The following is a 19,778-nucleotide window of genomic DNA, read 5'->3' as shown; positions in this document are numbered from 1 at the left end:
TTTGCCTAAATGAGGTTGAAGCTCGGTATTCATAGTCGAGTCTTATATTTAAGACCAAGTTCATCTTCAGATGCTGTACACATTATTTCATTAGCTACGGTGTATCTGAAAAAAAAATTTTAAGACGGTCTTAAATATAAGACCGGACTATGAATACCGGTTTAAGAAACCTATGAAAACTTTTAAAAAGAGATTTTTAAAAATATTCTGTATATATTTTTCACCCTTTCACCCACGGTCGATTCAATGTGAACAGGAGTACATGAGCGGTAAAAGACACAACTGAGTTAATACTTCCTCTTTTTCCTTTTGCCCTAGCCCTCGGAAAAGACGGACTCGCGACTCGCGACTAAACGCGAGGCGTTGAAACCTGCGAGGCACTCTGTAAAAGCCGTGCGGAGCAATAATGCGATTTATCGTTAATCCCGTTAATAGCACAAGTAGTATTTCGAGGATCTCGCTATCTTACGGCTAAACCTTCTTAACCCTTAATCTACGTTGCCTCTGCCCCACCTATCGAAAGGTAGCCAACTGTTCACGGGTACGATTCGCACACCTTGTCCTTGGCCCTCCGCGAAACGTCATAATCGACGTGAATTTTCGACGTGGAGATCATGCTTCTATCACGGCCGAGTCGCGCGACGCGAGAAGACGAACGCGTTACGTCGAATTTCGAGCGGATAATCGTCTTCCCTCTTCCCCGTGAAGGTTAGCGAATTCCTTGACATTTGAATTTCTCTCGGCGTAGGGATACCTCGTGGTTATCTCTGAGGCGATGATGTTATAAACGCGTTATGTCATAAACACCGCGCTCTCGTCCTTCGTTCGTCCGTCCATTCGTCCCGACGCGACGTGGCAGATGAGTTGTATTAATGAGAGCAGCGATATGTATTAATAAGATACTCGTGGAAAATTTCTTATTTATCAAGAAATGCGGTACATGTCGATCGATATTTTGCTCTGCTTTTTCCTTCTTGCACGCTGTCTTATTAGCGACCCACGATTCGATCAAGCTCCTTCAGCTCCTCCGCATCCCTCGGTCTCGCCGTCGCGCCCATGTCATCGAGAATATCGGGGTTAATTTAATTTAATTACTCTCGCTCCATATTAGCTCACGGGGATAACGCGGGGATAGCCCGAGCGTGCGAGCGACATAGATCGCGATGGATATCAGTGAATGATCGGCTGAAAGCGTGTAGAAAGCGCTCATGAATATTAGATGCGCTGTATTTACCGTCCCGAACTCCTGACTTGGTCCGCTCGATGTTACAGATACGACGTGCGTCACGGGCAGTCCAGCGCGGGAAAACATAGGCTACTAAAAATACAGGTTATCTAACCTTTAACAGGCGTCGTTAATGCACGGTAGGTGCATTTACCTAAGCTGCCATACGGCACATTATTAAAAGAGACACAACGTTAGTGTACTAAGCCCGAAGCAGCGTGACACACGATCGATCATTTTTAGCCACGCATTAATGTAGGGAGTGAGTCCAGTCCCGGTGCGCCGCACACAATTCCGCCACGTGTGCCGCGCAACGTCGGCTGTACCGATCGATCTCGTTCTGGTCCGACCAGTTCTGCCAGGTATCAGGAAAATATCCGCATACGTTGCGTCACCGAACGAATCGCGGACTGGTAAAAACAACAGAAAGGTCGTGTAAAATGCGCGACACCGCGGAAGATAAAAGAGCAAAGCCGATACGACCGTACGCGCGTACGTGCATCAAGTGCCTCGGATGATCGGTACCGGCAGCACATATTCTTGCGCCGGCCTCTTCAATTATTCCACCGTACCGTTATTCATGATTCTCTCTCCCTCTCTCTCTCTCTCTCTCTCTCTCTCTCTCTCTTTCTCTCTCAAGCCTTTTCCATCGCGCTGTGAATTACTCAACAAGAGCCTTTAGAAGATTTATTAGTCCTCCCGCCCGGCACGAACCGGTAGTAGTAACCTCAGTCGAGAGGATCCAGATGCGAGATCGCCGCGATCGAGAGACGGAGTGGCGTGAGTCGCCGCGAGTGCTGCATCTCGCGATGGATGTTACCGTCGGCCACCGGGAGACACCTCGGCGATCACCCGGAACGGAATCGTTTATTTGCCGAATGACACAGCGGCCAGCGCTCGCTGCCGTCGACGCGTTTGACGACCGTTTATTTTTCGACGGTATTTAAAGGAAAATCGCGCCGCGGGCGATCCTACTCATTCTCATCCTCGTCTTTGTCCTCGTACTCGTCGTCGTCGTCGTCGTCGTCGTCGTCGTCGTCGTCAAGCTGGAATCACGCGGCTGAACGCGCTGGGAATTTCTCCTTTCCTCGCGCATTCCCTTGCCGAGATCGCGCGAGACTCGAAAACGAAAGGGAGGGAAGGTGCGGGCGGGAGAGAGAGAGAGTGAGAGAAAGAGAGAGAGAGAGAGAGAGAGAGAGAGAGAGAGAGAGACAAAGCAGGTAATCGGGATCGAGGAGAGTTTGTGTTCGCGAGGTACAGCGACGATTCAAAGTACTCGAAGGCATGGAGCGGTGTGCGAAGGGCTTCCAATTGCTTCCTGGTCTCTCTTTCTCTCGATAACACCGCTTACCTCCTCCTTCTCTCCTGCTCTGCGCCTCGGGACGATAATTTCGGATTAACGACAGGACGTCGGTATCGATTGTTTATCGTGTGAAAGACCGTCCGTGAACGATCGTCTATTGCGCTCGCCATGCTGCACGTCGCTGAAGAGAAAGATAGAGAGACTCGGACCGCGACCTGATATCTGCTCTCGATAATCTTCGCAATGGAAAGGCTTTCCTACGGTTCGAATATTTGCTACGGAATATCGGCTACGAGCGTATGAACACTTGAGCTGGAGATACTTAATGATAAACGCGATGATAAACGCGATGACCTGGGTTCACCGGGAGTTTGGAAAACGATTTCGTTTTAGAATATAGTTATCCATAATTACGAAGCTATAATAATATGCTACTTCACATGTATAATTCCTCGGACACGTATAATTGTGTGTTTGGGATAACGACCCGAATGTCTCTCCCTAATGCTGTACTTACGGATCTTTGACGACCGTTTGTTTGTCGACGATATTTAAAGGAAAATCGCGCCGCGGGCGATCCTAATAATATGTTTGAACGCAAAATTGTGTCACTGTCGAGTACTCCGAAGACTCGGGCCTCGTTCGCGCGCCTCCAGCGCGACGTGTCGCGAGACAGATACGAAAAAAAAAACGCGCGGTTCGCGCGCGCACCCCGCGAGGAAATTATTTGACGACAATTCCCAGCCGGTCATTCGCTGCTTACATCTGGCTTATCTCGCGACTAGGCATGCCACGGACGGCGCGTAATGGCCCTCGATCCCGTGAGCCTCGATGCTGCCTACGTGAGGGCAATATCGTATTGTTATTTGTTGGGTTAGGTACTCTGTTGCTTCCAGATCAAGTACTCGCGCCGCGCACCTCCTCGTCTTGCTCGCGATAGCGCCCGGCTATCTCGCTCTCGCTCATTGTTGCCCCGCTCGGCGCAGATAGATCATTCTATTATCGAGATAGCGACCGTGCACGCGGCACAAGAGGGTCCCGTGCACGTGAACATACTCCGGCGCGGACACGCGCGCGATTTATTCGCGGCCGTAGCAAGCTCGTTTAATTGGCCGTCCGCGAGCGTGCGACTCGTTCCGCAAAACCGCGCGAGAGACCCGCGACTCTTGCTTGCTCTTTCTCCTCCCGCGCCGCTTCTCCGGCGGGCCGACGATTGTCTCAGCGGACTCTTCTTTTGGGAATAGGCTCAAATAAAATGTAGAATCACGAGAAGAAAGCCGAGTGTGAGGGCCGAGCTGAGAGGGGAACGGAGAAAAGCGAATTTGCCGAATTTGTCTTGCGAAATTTCAGAAACGACTTAATGAGAGAAAGAGACCGACCGTTTCTTTCTTGGCCGAGTTTGGCCGAATTTGGAGGTTACTGGTCTATCCTCGGGGTCCTTAAGAGCCCATCACTCTCCTCGTCGTGCTAATAGCGTCTTATTAAATTGTGTCTCGCAAAAAGAGTAGCACGCGCGCGCTTAGCCAGGTTCTTCTTTCTTACATATTTCACGCGTACGCGAAGTATCCCGCGGAGATCGGCGCGAAATTTAGGCAGTAATGTATGTATTACACCCCGTACGACAACTAGATATCTGCAGACACAGACGACGTTCGCTCGATATCCGCCAGATCGACGCGGGCATCTCTGACGAAATGTCGGAAGTGTGCAGGAGTTTACTATTTTCCGCGCTTCGGGGCACCGGATGAATACGAGAAGATCTCCGCGCTGTCGAAAGGGTTAAAAACCGATACGATGCGCCTCTCTCGGCCCAGCGATGCATAACACCGTCCAATTGCGTCGATCCTCTCTCGCTCGTCGATAATCAGCGGAGTCGGCTCTCGCTGCGAGCGAGCGAGCGAGCGAGCGAGCGGTGAGCATTCTCGCGGCAAACAAATGTCACGTATGAGGAAGACGTCCGCTTAGGATCATCGTCTAAGATCTTCCCGGAATTGGCACTCTACGAGTAACGTGAGCGCTCGTTGAGATGAAATCTTCGCCGTGTACGGGAAGAAAATGTTACTTTGAGGAGTTCCTCAACTCGTCTTCCCGGAACTCCGTGTCGTCGTGGACGATCTCCCGTCTATTCGACCCGTAAAAAGCGCACGATAGCTCTCATAAGTGAAGGATTCGAGCGTGTTGGCCGCGCCGTGAGAGAGAAAGAGAGAGAGAGGGAGAGGGAGATTTATTTCCGCGCGAGCTATCAGGCTATCGTCGTATTTCGCGAGACGGCCGCTCACCCGCGTATTGATTTTAGGAAAAAAAAGAAAACAAAAGTAAACGTCCGCTCGCGTAATTTAATCGCAAAATCGTAATCCAACCTCGGGCAAACTCGGGTTTTACCCGATACTCTGGAGTTCCCGCTAATGTGTTCCTCTCGTAAATCTGTCGAGTCAAATAACTTATTAAGCCAAGCTCGCGAAAATCACCGGTGAATTCATTCGCAGTTCTATCAAGATCGAATAAACTAAAATCACTTGGCTGCTAACGCAAGTTGTTCGGGCGCCAAGTGGCTTTGCTACGAATTGAACTTTCCACTCATCGCTCGCTCGTTATCATATCATGACGCGGTATGCCGGCTCTCCGCATTCAAGACGCACGTGATGAGAATTGACCGAGGTGAGAACCACGTTGCTGAACGTTGAAAACAACGTGGGTGAAGAGGACGAGCGGCGGCCGGCGAGGCGAGGAGGAGAAGCACCGTCGTAGCCGGTTACACAATCGTAAGCCCGTGTAACGATATTCTCTCCTGATTACACGTATCGCAGCATCGCAGCGATACCGGGAAATTTCACTGTCGGTGGCGCGTGAATATTCATCCAGCCTTCCGAGCCTTCAGCCGCAGCTCTCCGCCGAATGGTGTAACTCAGACAGGAGAAGGAGGAGATGTTACGGAGTTGAATTGAATTAGACTGCGCGCGGATTGCCTCGCGCGCTCGCGCCTCGGAATCATGACGCTTTTTCTCGGACTGTGAGAAACCGTTAAACTTTCGTCCGATTTTATTCGATTCACGAACGGCCGGCCTGCCCTCCAAGTCTCGCAGTCAGTCTCGCGAATCAGCGATGGAAATTTGTCCGTCCCTCTCGAGATGGGAAGCGTTTCGGTTCCGTTCCGAATTGTCTCGCGTGCGTTTTTGCAAGCTGCGCTTCGTGAATATCGCGAAGAAAGTGGCAAATTATCGAAACGACCGGGACGGCAATTAATAACGAGTCACCGAATCAATACGCCTTCGGCAAATGCAACGAAACGATTGCATTTCGCGGGTATTAATTCCTATTGTATAACATCCTGAACATTTTTAAGCGCTGTTATTTCTTCCAGCAGAACGAACAATCCTTCGATTTACCGAATCGAAGGATTGTTCGTTCTGCTGGAAGAAATAACAGCGCTTATGTTCTCGCTTCATTTGCGCGGATCGGGAACAACAGTCACGGAATATATCGGCCCCTGTAAACACACGGAGGAAATATGTCCAAGAAAAGTACGCGTCTAACGCGTCCCGACAATACGCACGAGAAAGACCTTATCTAGATAGATAGTCTAGATAGATAGATAGTCTATCTAGATAGATCTATCATTATTAGATATAGATTAGATATAGATTAGATATTATCTAGATTATTTGTGCATCAAATATAGTAATCGCTTATCCTTTTCCGTTGAGTATTCCTGATGGTCCTTGATAGTCCATACAATCAAGAATAAAAAAAATTGAGATACGCAACGCGTTGCGTGACTATCTCAATTACATATATCGAATTTAGGTAAAGTTCCGTCGCACGACGCACGAACAAACGTGTACATGCACACATTGTACTCTTCTGGATCGTCGGCTCTATTCGAACAAGGCGCATATGCCGGTCGTTAGAGGTCTCCAGCCTTAACTAACTGCGTTCCTTATCTAAATGGCAATAATAATTGGCTGCGAAGCGTAGCCCGTATCGATGCCAGGCCGACGCGCGGTGCATTGCCATGGGAACAATGCGCCGTCTGACTTATGACGTGCTTAGAGTTAGCGGCGGAGGCGTGCAGACGTAACGCGAGAGCGGAGATGATAGGCGCGAGGAATGCGTTCTTGAGACGAAAGAGAGGGAAATAATTCGAAATTATCCCGGGGCTTTAATCAGTAATCGCCCGTAGCCGCGAGAGATCATCCCGCGAGCTGCATTCCGAAATGTCAGCAATCGGGAAGCAAACGGCCGGGTCGGTTCCCCGGACTCGTACTGTAATTAGCCGCGTATTCATGCCGCGTGTACGTATGCGCGTGTCTGTAAATTATACATGTTTACAGTATACAAATTGCGAGAGATTTATTTTAAAATAGCACTAGTTAGTACTAGTACCGCAGCGAAATTATTTGCTCCGAACGCGCGTCGATTATGCACGATATCATTTTCATACGCCTTTCTTCCCTCTTGTTCTATTGACATCGCTACCGCTCAATTAAATCGCCCAAACTAATCATGACTTGTTGACTCGGCGGCAAACTACATATACTAAAGCAAATATCAATCGAGTTGACATCGAGTCCGAGCGTTGTTTTGTAAACTATCTGATTTCATTAATTTTTAACGAGTGAAAATTATTAACATCCGTGCCCGGTTACGGTACAGACAGGACGACAACCAGGATAGTATGGGCGCTGGCTGAGTAACGCGCAGCGTATATGGCATAGGGGTGAGGCTCGGTTACATTATTGATCGAATCGTCCCACGCACGTCCCCCGCGCGTTCCTCCCGCGCGGTTCTTCTGCCCTGATCTTCTACAATTTTCCCGGTCTCTCGAAATCGGAAATTGCGCAATGTGTCGCAAGGCGCATTCTTGGCGAAAGTTGTTGGCACCGTTGCACGTATTCACAGAGATTGACAATCACTTGTCAATCTGACAAAGCGCCCGCGGCTAGGGAGCGAACCGAATGATTAGCCGCATAATATCGAATGTCGAACATAGTCATGATTACGTGAAAAATAATGAAAGTTTCCGCGTTCTATTTCTATGGCGTGCGTATATTCCGAGAACTCGCGCCTCACTCTCAATGTTTGCCACTGAATAAAATTAAAGTAGACGGTCGGCCTTTTAACAGACCATTGTTATATATTATTAATTAGTAAAACAATGTAACATCCGTTCTAATTAGAGAGAGAATAAATGAATGTAACAATAATATCGCGATCACGTTACGTTAAATAATAGAGGGAAATTGTGTGGGTGAGCTAACTCTCTCTCTCTCTCTCTCTCTCTCTCTCTCTCTCTCTCTCTTTAATTAGCAGTGCTGATAACCGCATTCCCTTCGAGCGTGCGGTGTGGTCGCTGGGAGTGAATATACCGGAAAACTTATTGTGGTCTCAGCACATTGACAGCATCTGTGCCAGGGTAAAGAGAGGACTCTATCGGTTCCAGATTCATCAGGAACTATTCAGTACTTCTATTAGACGGCGCTTGGTCGAATGCTGTTCCCTCACTTCGACTACTGCTCTCTAGTGTACTTAGCGACTTGACCAGGAAGCAAAACAACAAGATTGCAGAAGGAGCATAACTCCTGCATTCGCTTCGTTTACAATCTGCGCTGATTTGATCATGTCACCGCCGTGCGGTTGAGGGAAGGATGGCTTTCAGTGGAACATCACCGCAAATTACAGATGTATGCATGTTTGCTACACAATATCTTCAACATCCACACACTTTATTTTTTTTATTTATTTGCTGGACCTTTCCCGGCGGCCGCCACCGATATCAGGACCACGAATGAATACACCCTGTGTATTCATTGTATCTATGAATGACAGTCAATTAATAATTTCCAAGAGTAAAATACTCGACCAGCGGCGGAGAACTTGACGATAATGATCAAAGGAACGTATGCGCGGGGGATATTGCGCGATTAATCCGCGCGTATACGAAATTGGCCAAGAGTGAGGAGGAGGAGAAGCGGGCTTCGCATGCATATATCAACGCGCGTGCCATCCATCGGCGTGCCGCTGAGCGATTAGGATTTCGGCTCCCCTGCATCTGTCGGAGCGAGAGATCGGTTAGCTCAGATTAGCGATTCAGATTAAGTGCGCTGTACTAGAAAGCAGGAGAGAGAAGGAAACGCGAAGCGCGCTCACGCCTCGTACGCGTCGCTTCGCGACATTCGTCGCGGTGACCCGACAATTGCGTAACGCGCATCCGCGCCGAGATTCATGACGATGACTCACGACGCCGGGCAATTATGTCACTGAATCCTAAAACGAAGTAAACCGTGTATGCACGGTCGCGGACATAGCGATCATCACGCGTTACGCGCGGCGCGGATAGTAATTAGACGTGGAGCGACTATTAAGAGACGAGCGGGTTATAAATGCGCGAGGACTATGTCCCGTCCCGGACTAGATTCCCGGCCGCGATCTACTTTATCGACCTACTATGATTATATGACGGGATAACCAGATGCGTTTTATACACGTGTTCTATATGTATCTGTGCCAAGAAGCGGCGGAGGAGAAGCGGCGAGAGGTCAAATGATCTACAGTAGCGACGTATGCTGTGCATCATCGTTCGCTCGTTCGCGATTGGACCGGGCCGAGGGAGTCGCCGAGCGCGAGGAGGAGAACAGCAATTATAAACAATTGGAGAATATAGGGCGATCAATGTGCTTCTTCAGTGGGAGGAGGTTGCCCATCGCCTATTGCAAATACATGAGACGACAAAGTACGAAGAGACGACCTGATTGGAATTTCTTACCTATCTCGCGATAATGAAAAAAAAAGTCTCGAGGTGGTATACGCACACGCGAATTTCATATTAAAATACCACGTAGAATTTTATATTAAAATACCGCCGTGACCGCCGTTATATATCGGTCGTTACATGTCGGTTAACACGTTGAATGCCACGGGGGCCACCGGTGACCGGCGCGCCAAGATTAGTAGAAATACATAATTAGAACAAATGTCAATACTTCAAAATTCTTCATTATTACCATCGTTACTACAATGGTTTGAAGAAATTAATGCAGTATAAAACATAAAAATAGTTTTATTTATACACGTTGTCGATAATATTTCACATAATTGTATCGGATTCTCCAATATTTGCACGATATTCATAAAAAGGGCCGTACTATTTTTAGCGACGGATAAGTTGTGTCGCATCGAAATGATCGTCGAAATGATTCAACAGAGGCAGAAATTCAATATTTGCACGTCCTTTGAATCTATGTATTTACTTTTCTATCCCTGTAGTGCTGAAATTAATATTTTCGGTTCTCCCTCAGCTTTATAGTATATAGCTATAGCTTTACCCTTTGGACTACACAGAGAGAAAGAGAGGGGGAGAGAGAGAGAGAGAGAAAGAGAGGGAGAGAGAGAGAGAGAGAAAGAGATCATACGCACGCATTCGTCATGGTACGCCTAGCAACGCACATTCTGCTGACGTAGGATTAACTATTCTAAACGAGGGATTGATTATTTGCTCACCCTCGCGCAATAATGAGAGCGAAAAAGAACGAGGTAGGACAACGAGGATAAAGAGACAGACAAGGAAATAATCAGAACGGGTACACTGATACACGGGTACACATAAAATATTTAACGGCATTGTACTGTTACGTTTACGTTAAAATGCAAAGTGATTTGTAATTGTATTTCAAAACGTTAAATTTAATTTCTACTCTAATGGAACCAAATTTCCGTTAAATGGCTTTTTAGTTTATTGTCCGCTGTTAAAAGTACATGATGTATTGTAATATTCACTTTAGCATAATAAATTTATCTCTTATATGGAATAACAATTATTCGATCTTTATGGAATAACAATTATTCCATCTTTATGGAATAACAATTTTCTGTCGACAAGTTAATTCACGGTTCGTGACATTTTAATTTACAGTTCTATTATTGTTAATTTAACTTTTGTTAATTTGATAATCTTGAAATTTCAAAACATCGATAAGTTAACAAGAATTAGGACACTATTGTAAATTGTATATATTCTTGAGACCAAATACAAAGTAAAAAGATCTAATACTATTTTCTCTTCCGACAAATAGTTAACGAGATATCGTGAGTTAAATATCTCAAGAAAGAGCTACCAAGTCTTCCATAAATATCTCAGAAAATATTAGGCAAATAAAAAAATGTCTCAAACAAAAATTGTTAAAGTTAATTGGTAGAAAAGATGATACAATCATCACAGGGGAAAAAATTGCGGTTTCTATTTAAGGAAAGGAGAGAGCGAGAGAGCGAAAGCGCAGGGTCACGGAGAAGAGGGTTCAAACAGGATGAGTGAAAAAGAGATTTTGTCCTCCTAATCTGTCTACTGTTCCACCTCGCCATTTCCAACGAAAGTGCACGAACGCGAAGGTAATTGAGTTCGGCGTATGTACCGACAAAGTAAACTGTGAAACATCGCGTGCCACGCTGTGCGATGTCCTATGGCCGTTGTCTCGTAAAGATTACACGCGGTGCACGGGTTTCCATAAATATTCATGCTCCCATAATTGCCCTTACCTCGCGTCGCGCGTCTAGCGCGAATAAACGACCGCGCAATGAGATTCAAATTTACTGCCGCGTTCGCTCGGGAAGCTCTCCCGCCGCCGCGCCGCCGCTCACTCTCTCTCTCTCTCTCTTTTTTTTTTCTCTCTCTCTCTCTCTCTCTCTCTCTCTCTCTCTCTCTCTCTCTCGGCCGCAGCCCACGTAGTTGCTGGCTATGACGTCGGAACGAATCTCGCAGTCGGCTACTTGCAGATTCAATTGCAAATTTCGGAGATTCGAAGTAGGGTGGGTGGCCGACGATTCACTGACAATCGCGTCGATAATTGCGACGTTGATATTTACTCGCATGAACGTCGCGTTTAATTACGAAGACTTCCCGTGGAAGGGAATTTCCGTGGAAGGGAAATGCGATCGATACGTCCACCCGGCGGATATGACACCGCGACGCGAGGGCTCTGCGATTTTAAAGTTGTCATGCCTTGCGAAGCTCACGAAGCTTTATGCTTCGGGAGAACCGTTACATATCGCAGGATCGCACGACGATTTTTGAATAAGATGTGCTCTGATGTAACAAAAAGAGAAAAGAGAACTGTCGCGCAAAGACCGGTTACGTCACGTACGCGGGGCGATTGAAGGATCCGCGCTTTCCGATGTAATCTCCAGCTAAGACGCTTCCACGCTCAGCGAAGCGTTCGCTTCAAGCGTCGATCCGTGGCGAGCGCGCTCCCCTCGGCGATCGTGTACCTTGGCTCGCTTTTGTCGCGATGCGCGCCGTGCGCGGCATTTGAATCGACGCTTAAGTCGGCTCAGCCGGCGCCAAAGGGAAAAGAAAGAGTCGAGTGGGTCTGCGGTTCTTTCGGGCCGCGGCGCAACTAAGGTTTCCCCGAGACAGGTCAGTTACACCGCGAAAACGTACACCGCCGTTGCAGCAGCCGCGCACGGTGATATTGGGCCGAGGCTGACCGAACCGCAGGAATCGCACGCGGCGGCGACGGCGGCGATGGCTTGCGAAAAGTCTCTGCTGCGTGGCTCGCAATGTATTGCGTCACGGGAAAGGAAGGTGTGTGCGGACCGGTGTCGGCGCGGCCGGTGCACCTCGGCGCGGCCGAGGAACGGCCTTTAGGAAGTGCGAAGGAGCGCCGACGCTGCCCCTCAACTAGCTGTAACCACCTGTAACTACCTGTAATAACCTGCTTTTCTTGCAACACTTTCACGTTCGGATAAGACGGACTTTCGCGCGGATGGATCGCGCCGGCTGCGCCGGCCGCCGGGTTGCTATGTGTTGGAGAGTCTGTTGCGCGACTCGGTAGTCTATAGCAGTCGCGAGGGGATCGATCGAATGACCGAGGGTCTCTCCCCACCCCCCGCCCTCCTCTCTTTCTCTCTTTAGATTTTGCAGAGGCAGAGTGAGGTTTTACATATTTTCATATTTCAGCTACATATTTCCATATTTTTCCATATTTTCATGTGAGTTACATGTTTTCCAGCTTTTCATCGAGAAATGTTGGAACAATGGCAAACCATCGATAGAAAAAATATCTAGAATATTTTAGAACATTTGAATATCTAGAAAATACATGGAAAATAATTGTTTGGTGTGGATATTGACAATATGATGATTAAAATATAAATCGCTTTATTCTAATAAAATAAATAACTGCATTTTTGTCAAGACAAGCTACGGCTTTAAAGAAATGTACTTTTTGCACTTGAGACAAATATTATATCGATGTTACGGATGTTAGTATAATATATATTTGTCAGAACTGACTCAGATATACATATTTTTCACGTCTTCATATCATTTTTCATATAGATATTTATGCATAACACATGAACATACTTGATACGTATCATGGATATAATATTTCTTCCTTGAGCTTTTGCTCCCTATTTCTCTTCTCACCCTCCATTATTTCTCCATTATTCTCTTTATGACAGGGGAGCAAACCATCTTTTTAATAACTTCGGACGCTGTGTTCTTGGATGCATAATGCAATATTGTGATTTTAAGTTGATTGAAATTGCTATTGCAGCGCATTGACTATGCATTAAACTCCCATTGTTCCCCCTGCTAGTCTGTTTTTTTCCTCCCCTCCCTTTTTGTAAACATAATAACCGCAATTTGTCCTTAATTATAATATGTAATATCAGTCCGGGAGACTAGTATCGTGGATCAACGAAACAGGCATGCTGCGTATATTATGCATATTCTTTCACTCTTTGATATTACCGGATATTTTGTACGTGGACAAGCATGGAAATAAAAATAATAATGAGTATTCCTTTTCCTCTATCGCGTGAACACACACGTCCACGTATACGCATACGTGGACGGTTCGACGGGAGCGCGAGGGGATGTCGCACCCCGTTGCGAGCCACTGACGGCTTGTTTAGGGAAGCGAGGAAATAAAAATAATGAGTATTCCTTTGTCGATGAAAAATGCCCTGTGACGAAGAGTAAGTAATTTCCTTGCGACAAATACAGTATTGATTACTTCCGCGAGCATCACATGGAGATAGAAAAATAAGAGAAAAACAAGAATAGAGGAGGTGACTCCAAGATCGATAGATGATTCGGGGATGTTATCTTTCTCAAAAAGGCTTCCGAGTTTTCCTCTATCGCGTGAACACGCACGTCCACGTATACGCATATGTGGACGGTTCGACGGGGGGTTCGAGGGGGGATGTCGCACCCCGTTGCGAGCCGCCGACGGCTTGTTTAGGGAAACGAGAGCGACGCATTTATATTCATTGGCCAGTAACAATTAGCTACAGTTAAGCCGGCTTCGGTAAATTGAGTTGGTCGGATGCGAGAGCTCGAGAGGAAACATTATCCTTGTTTCGCGTTAACTACCCTAGCGACTTTCCCGCGGCCAAATCATGCGCGCCTAGAGAGTCTGCTTCGCCTACCGGTCTACTCTCATCTGCCTATCTACCTGCCTACCGTACTGACTATCTTCGGCGGCTCTCCTTTTTTCCCTCGTCCTCCTTCTCTCGCCCGTCGGCTCTCCTCCCTCTCGGCCCTGCACCCTTACGGCCTCTTTGAGGTGCTCGATGGCCGCCGCACAATTTGCGCTCGCCGGCCTAATGCTTCCCGGCATTATGCTAATTCCTTCCATCGGAGGCTCCCCGAGATATTTGCGCAATTGAAGACTCGGCCGCGCGTGAAGACGCGCTCGTGACCGCTTGCGCCTTCCTCTCGCCTACCTACGCGCACGTCGCGGCTCTCTCGCGCGTGTCGCTCTCGTGCTCTCGCTTAATTGCCCCGGCACGCCGCTCATAAAAATGCATCGACCGCCCGCTCGTTTGCGCTGTTCATTTAGGTAATTCATATGAAATCAATCAGCCCGGCCAACGGGACTTCCTCCTTAAGGATCCGTGATTTTACACAAAATCAATGCGGCGACCGAGCGTTCCGTCAAAGTCTAATATATGTATCGGCATGTCGCGCGCGCACACACGACATTTGCATAATCGTGTTTGCGCGATCGACCGGGGATGCTCCGGCAGAAAAAACGCGAACTGCACAAAGTAGCTGGTACCGCGAAAGCAATTACGCGACGGACGCTTGAGCAGTAATTTGCAAAAGTTCCGTTGCTTCTCGCCAATATCAGATATTGGCGAGGAGATAATATTCGACTCGATGTTCATTGATCAGTCTATTAATTAGTCTGATGCAAACACGTTACGTATTTGCACCATATGCACCATATGCAACTGTCTGATACAAATCCGCACGATATATACTTGCACGTGTATTAACTGAGGGCCTTTAGTTTCCGGCGGTGATCATTACTCGCGTTTCCCAAGACACAACTGATTCGTGTTCGTTATGCGGAATAATATCATCATACAGCAGACGGATGAGCAGAGAGAGAGAGAGAGAGAGAGAGAGAGAGAGAGAGAGAGAGAGTCGGTTTTATTGGAAATCTTCCTACACTCTCGTGATGCGCGCACCTCCACCATTGGGTGCACATTGTGCGGAACGGATCGAAGAGGCGTGACTCTCGCGCAGCGGCCGCGGTGCAAGGAGATTTAAAAGACGTTCCGCGCGCGGAACAGAGACGTTCCCGGTGGTCGTGACAGCGACTTCAGGGAAGAGGACTGGTTCTCTCCGTTGATGCGAGCCCGGTTCGTAGCCCCGAGGGGCTCGGCGGATCGTGCTCGACGTACAACGTTGGCGCGAGCCTCGCTTATTATCATATCCGGACGTTTCCTAGACCCGAAGGAAAACCTCTCGCGAGCCCTCCTCGTGCTCCTCCCCTGTCCTCCCTCGTCTCTCTCCCGCTCTCTTATACGCGCGCGAACTCGCCGCTAGGGCCGAGTGGACATCTGGAAAACAATGTTTCGCGTGCCTCTCAAAATTCGATGCATCATCCCTCGCACCCACCGTAAAACATATGCCGACGGGGGAGTGTGACGCGTCGTCGACCGTCGGTCGTTTTACTCACGGGTAACCGAGATTAAGACCAGATCGTTAGCCTCCACGGAGTATATCCGGGTGTTCGGTCAGTGATTTTCGCACCCTGGTTAATGCCGACACGCGCTGACACACACCACCCGTGCCAGGTGTGCTAGCCGCTGCTCGTAGCGCCGGAAAGATCGGAAACGCGCGGGGGGAATTTTTGCGCGTCAGCGTCAATCTCGTCTGACGACTGCAGCCTAATTCGCAGCGACTGAGCCTAATTATCATCGACCGAAGGAAGAGAGAGAGAGGAAAAAGGATAAGGAATGTCGCGCATCCTTATCCTTTCGCGAAGCGACTTCCGTTTATTGTAAGGAAATCAGTCGTATTCATAATCGAGCAGTCGGATTTATGGGACGTATGTATGAGCGATTCATCGCGTTGGCTTATGAATATTCTTTGACATATCTGTTCGCCCGTGGTTATACGCGTGCACCGGTGAATATCAACGAGTTAACGAAGACACGCGAGCAAGCCCGTTGACGCGCGGCGGTGGCGCACATCGGCGACCCCGTCGGCCGAGCGCAGATGCTGGCGCGACACGAACAAGAGGTCGGCGAACGGGTAAATAAATCGCGGCACTGTAAACTAGGCTAGATTAGCAAGAAAGGGCCGCTTTGATGACTGCTTTTCCTCGGCGTCGCGCTCGCTCGTTCGCTCGCTCGTTCTCGCCAGACTCGTAGGCGAGCCGAGCGCAAAAGCCGCCGAATCATCGCGCCGGGGATACTCGTCTAATGTTTTTCTCGATCCGGCTCGCAAGCAACGTTACATTGTCCGATCTCTACCGACGGAAAATACCACCGAGGATACGCGCCTTACTGCTCCGTCATTCCTCCCCGTAGGCACCTCGCGACTCCTTTGTCGTTGCTATGTGCAACTTTGCGTGCGTCTTTGCTAGATCCTAATCAGCTGGGGAGAGGTGAAGAGAGAGGCAGACAGATAGATAGATAGAGAGAGAGAGAGAGAGAGAGAGAGAGAGAGAGAGAGGAGAAGGGGGAAGGGAGGGCGAGAAGGAGAGAGAGCAAGGCAAAGAAAGAGCACCCTCTTTCCCATCTCCTTCGAGGTTAAGTAAATATTAGTATTTTGCTAGTTAGCAGCTGCATTGTCATCTCGGTGCATGGTTAGAGATAGAGATAAGTAGAGAGAGAGATCAGCACGCATGCACGCACGTGAGCACGAGAGAAGCCGTTTTGTCTCTTTGTACCGCGTTGTTCCGCGCGCCTCCCGTGCGCATCGATCGTTTGCTCCGTCCACGATGTCCGCGACGCATTATGACGTTATCCCGGGGATAACGAAGAGGAGGATTCTCCCGCCGTGGCGAGTCGTAGCGCCGCTCCTACGTCTACTTTATCTCCGTAATTTCCCTTTCACACGTCACCGCGGCGCGCGCTATTATGAACCGCGCGCTATTACGAGGTAACGCGCGTGTTAAGGTGCAAGGTCGCGGGCTGTTTAATACCTTCTTAACGCGCGCGCGCTCGCTTGAAAGAAACCCGCCTGTTTATCCTAGCAGTTCGCACAATAGATCGCCTCGAGTCCGCCGCGGCTGCGGACTTCACTCACCGCTAACGAAATGTCGCGGCGCGAATTCACGACGACAACACCGTCTGTCCCGAGGACGCTTCCTCCGTTATTGTTGGAGCTCCGCGGCGTTTCGCTGTGTCAGCTGTCACCAGAATAACGATAGCCGACCAGAACCTTCATCCTACTGTCAAGTCAACATTATTTTCACAGTAACTACCGGCCGGCCGAGGACAAAGTTCGCCCGCGTCATGTCGAGTTCCAATTCTCGCAAAGTTCATGTCGTCTTTATGCATTTTTGATGAATCTCATCAGGACGGTCTATTTGCGAAATGAATTCAATATCGTCTTATGAAAGCATCTCTCTCTCTCCTCTGCTTTGTCACGGCGGTATAATCATTACTGAATTTGCTGCGAACTCGACGAGCGGCTGCTCTTTGTGATTCAAAAAGTAATTTCCTCAAACTGACATATGTAATTTTACCGTAGGACCGAATACCGAATATCATAACGCGTCGCCGACGACGGTGACGATTCGCCCTTTCTCACGACATGACGCGCCGCGACATTGCAATTCCGTCTCTGATGCACAGTCAGCCGCGTCAGTCGCGTTACCATCCTAGATCGCAGATCTAGAAATAGATAAGGGTGACTGTCCGATCGCCTCGCTGAGGAATCGGTTTATCACTCTCCGATAATTACGCGTCCGATGCCGTCCGCCGGTGTTAGCGGTAATTGCCTCGCGCGCGGTTACAAAAAGGAGCCCGATTGCGAAGGCGACCAGTGACAATGCAGTCGATGCGGTTTCTTTTGCTTTTTGCGGCTCGGCTTGCGTTGGTGCGCACCGATCGCCTCGCCCTTTACGCTTTTTGCTCGATCGGTGCACCCAGGGAGACCTTGATCGCGCGGACGGACGCGATGGCGCAGAACGAGTCTGCGGGCATTATCAATCACAGGCCTTAATGGTAGCCTCAAATACATCCTCTATCGTAGCTAGCTCTTTCTCGTAGCATCGCGGATGAACGACTTTCGCGTAAACATTGCCGTGAGAGTTGCCAGATGAAATAACACTCTGAACAGTTAAAGGTGAAAATTCACGAATTTAGGCCGCGAAGGAGTGAGAGAGAGAGAGAGAGAGAGAGAGAGAGAGAGAGAGAGAGAGAGAGAGAGAGAATGGGGAGGGCTGAGGGGGAGAGAAAGTAGGTCGAGAAAAGGGAAGAACTTTACTTGCGCGAGCGTACGATTGAATTAATTAAATTAACACGCGACAGTAAACTTCTCCTTCCTACGATTTTGTATTGAACATCAAATATCCAAATGATTGTTGCTGACAGATTTCACGTGCCGTACGACAACGATATTCGCGAGAGTACTGTTAAATTGAATACGATACACGATAACAGCCGTTAATCCGATTGGTTCCCAATCGCCATCGGTGTGATGGCCCGCGCGTAAGTGATCGGCTCGAAATTTTATGCTTTTTTATCGTTTCAATGACCACAAATGCCGTAACATTTTTATCCCCATGGCGACAAAAGCGGCGTCCTTTTCCTGCATGGCTAACGTGAACACACACACACACACACACCGGCAGCCGCGTTGTGCGTGCGCGGCTTCTATTAAGTCTTTAAGGGGGGCAGCGGGAAGGCATGAAACTATGAATTAATATGTATGGTAAGTACACGGCGGAGGAGGGGGTCTTAAGACTGAGGCGTGCGGCGGAATAATGCTGTGGCAACGCCACAGGTGTAGCACTTGCCACACGGGACCAGTTAATGGATTTGCAAAGCACCAATTATATTCTCGATAGAGTGTACGCGGGCGGTTGGTAATTGCGAGAAGAGAGGAGCGAGTCAGCGAGAGCGAGGGAGAAAGAGAGAGAGAGAGAGAGAGAGAGAGAGAGAGAGAGAGAGAGAGGGAGAGAGGGGGGGAGAGAGAGAGAGAGAGAGAGCAAGGGAGAAAAGGATAAAGAGTGAGAGACACGCTGAGATCTTTGCGAGCGCAATCGCACCGCTGCACCGCGACGCGACGCGACGAAACGCGCGGCGCGCTGCGCTGCGGTCATCTCGGTAGCGAGCCGTGCGCTTCGTGGGAAACCGGCAATTTCTCGTTTCTAAAGGGCTGAACGGTGATACAACAGCATCGTCGCCGTCGTCATTGCCGCCGCCGCTGGTGCGCTCACCAGCCGCACCACCACCCAGACGGGCGGCCGACCCACCTCCCTCTGTTTCTCAGCGAGCCGCGCATTCCGATCGGCTTTGATATATATTTATCTATCTATCGCGTCTCCCATCTCGCTCTTCTTTCGTCCATCCGTCCGCACCGGCCTTTTCCGCGCGCTCTGATGAGACCTACGCTCGCTGGCTTGAACGCACATTGTCCCCCGCCCTGTCGTCCCCGGCAACGTCCGCCGGCTGTTCTCAGCCTTCGATCGCGCCTTTATGATCTTGCATGTGAAGCGCGCGGATCTCCGCGGTGTTCGTGATAAGAGTGAATTATAGCGACAGTTGGAACGGCGAGTGCGCGACGATTGTCTAATTGGTACGGCGCGAGCCCTTTCCGCGCGGGAGCTTCCGACGCCGCGCGTCAAAGCGGCCGAGCGGGCGTAAAAACGGGACGCGGGGAGAAGTCGGGGCTGTAGGCTTGGGGGAAGAGCAGATCACGTCTTTGAATAAAGATATAAGTATTGTGACTAGACTTCTTTTTGTACAACATAAGTTCGACTTTGTCAAGTGTAGTATGGGATT

General features: G+C 49.0%; 1 protein-coding gene across 1 annotated transcript in view; it reads right to left on the bottom strand.

Moving 5' to 3' along the window:
• Positions 1 to 19,778, bottom strand: part of blo (bloated) — a 153,948-nt gene that overhangs the window by 43,927 nt on the left and 90,243 nt on the right. The gene's annotated exons all lie outside the window — the stretch shown is intronic.

This window comes from Harpegnathos saltator, unplaced genomic scaffold (genome assembly GCF_003227715.2).
Source record: "Harpegnathos saltator strain DR-91 unplaced genomic scaffold, Hsal_v8.6 scaffold833, whole genome shotgun sequence".
Classification (NCBI taxonomy): Eukaryota; Metazoa; Arthropoda; class Insecta; order Hymenoptera; family Formicidae; genus Harpegnathos; species Harpegnathos saltator.
The sequence above is the reverse complement of the archived record's forward strand: the minus strand, read 5'-3'. Positions and strand labels throughout refer to the sequence as shown.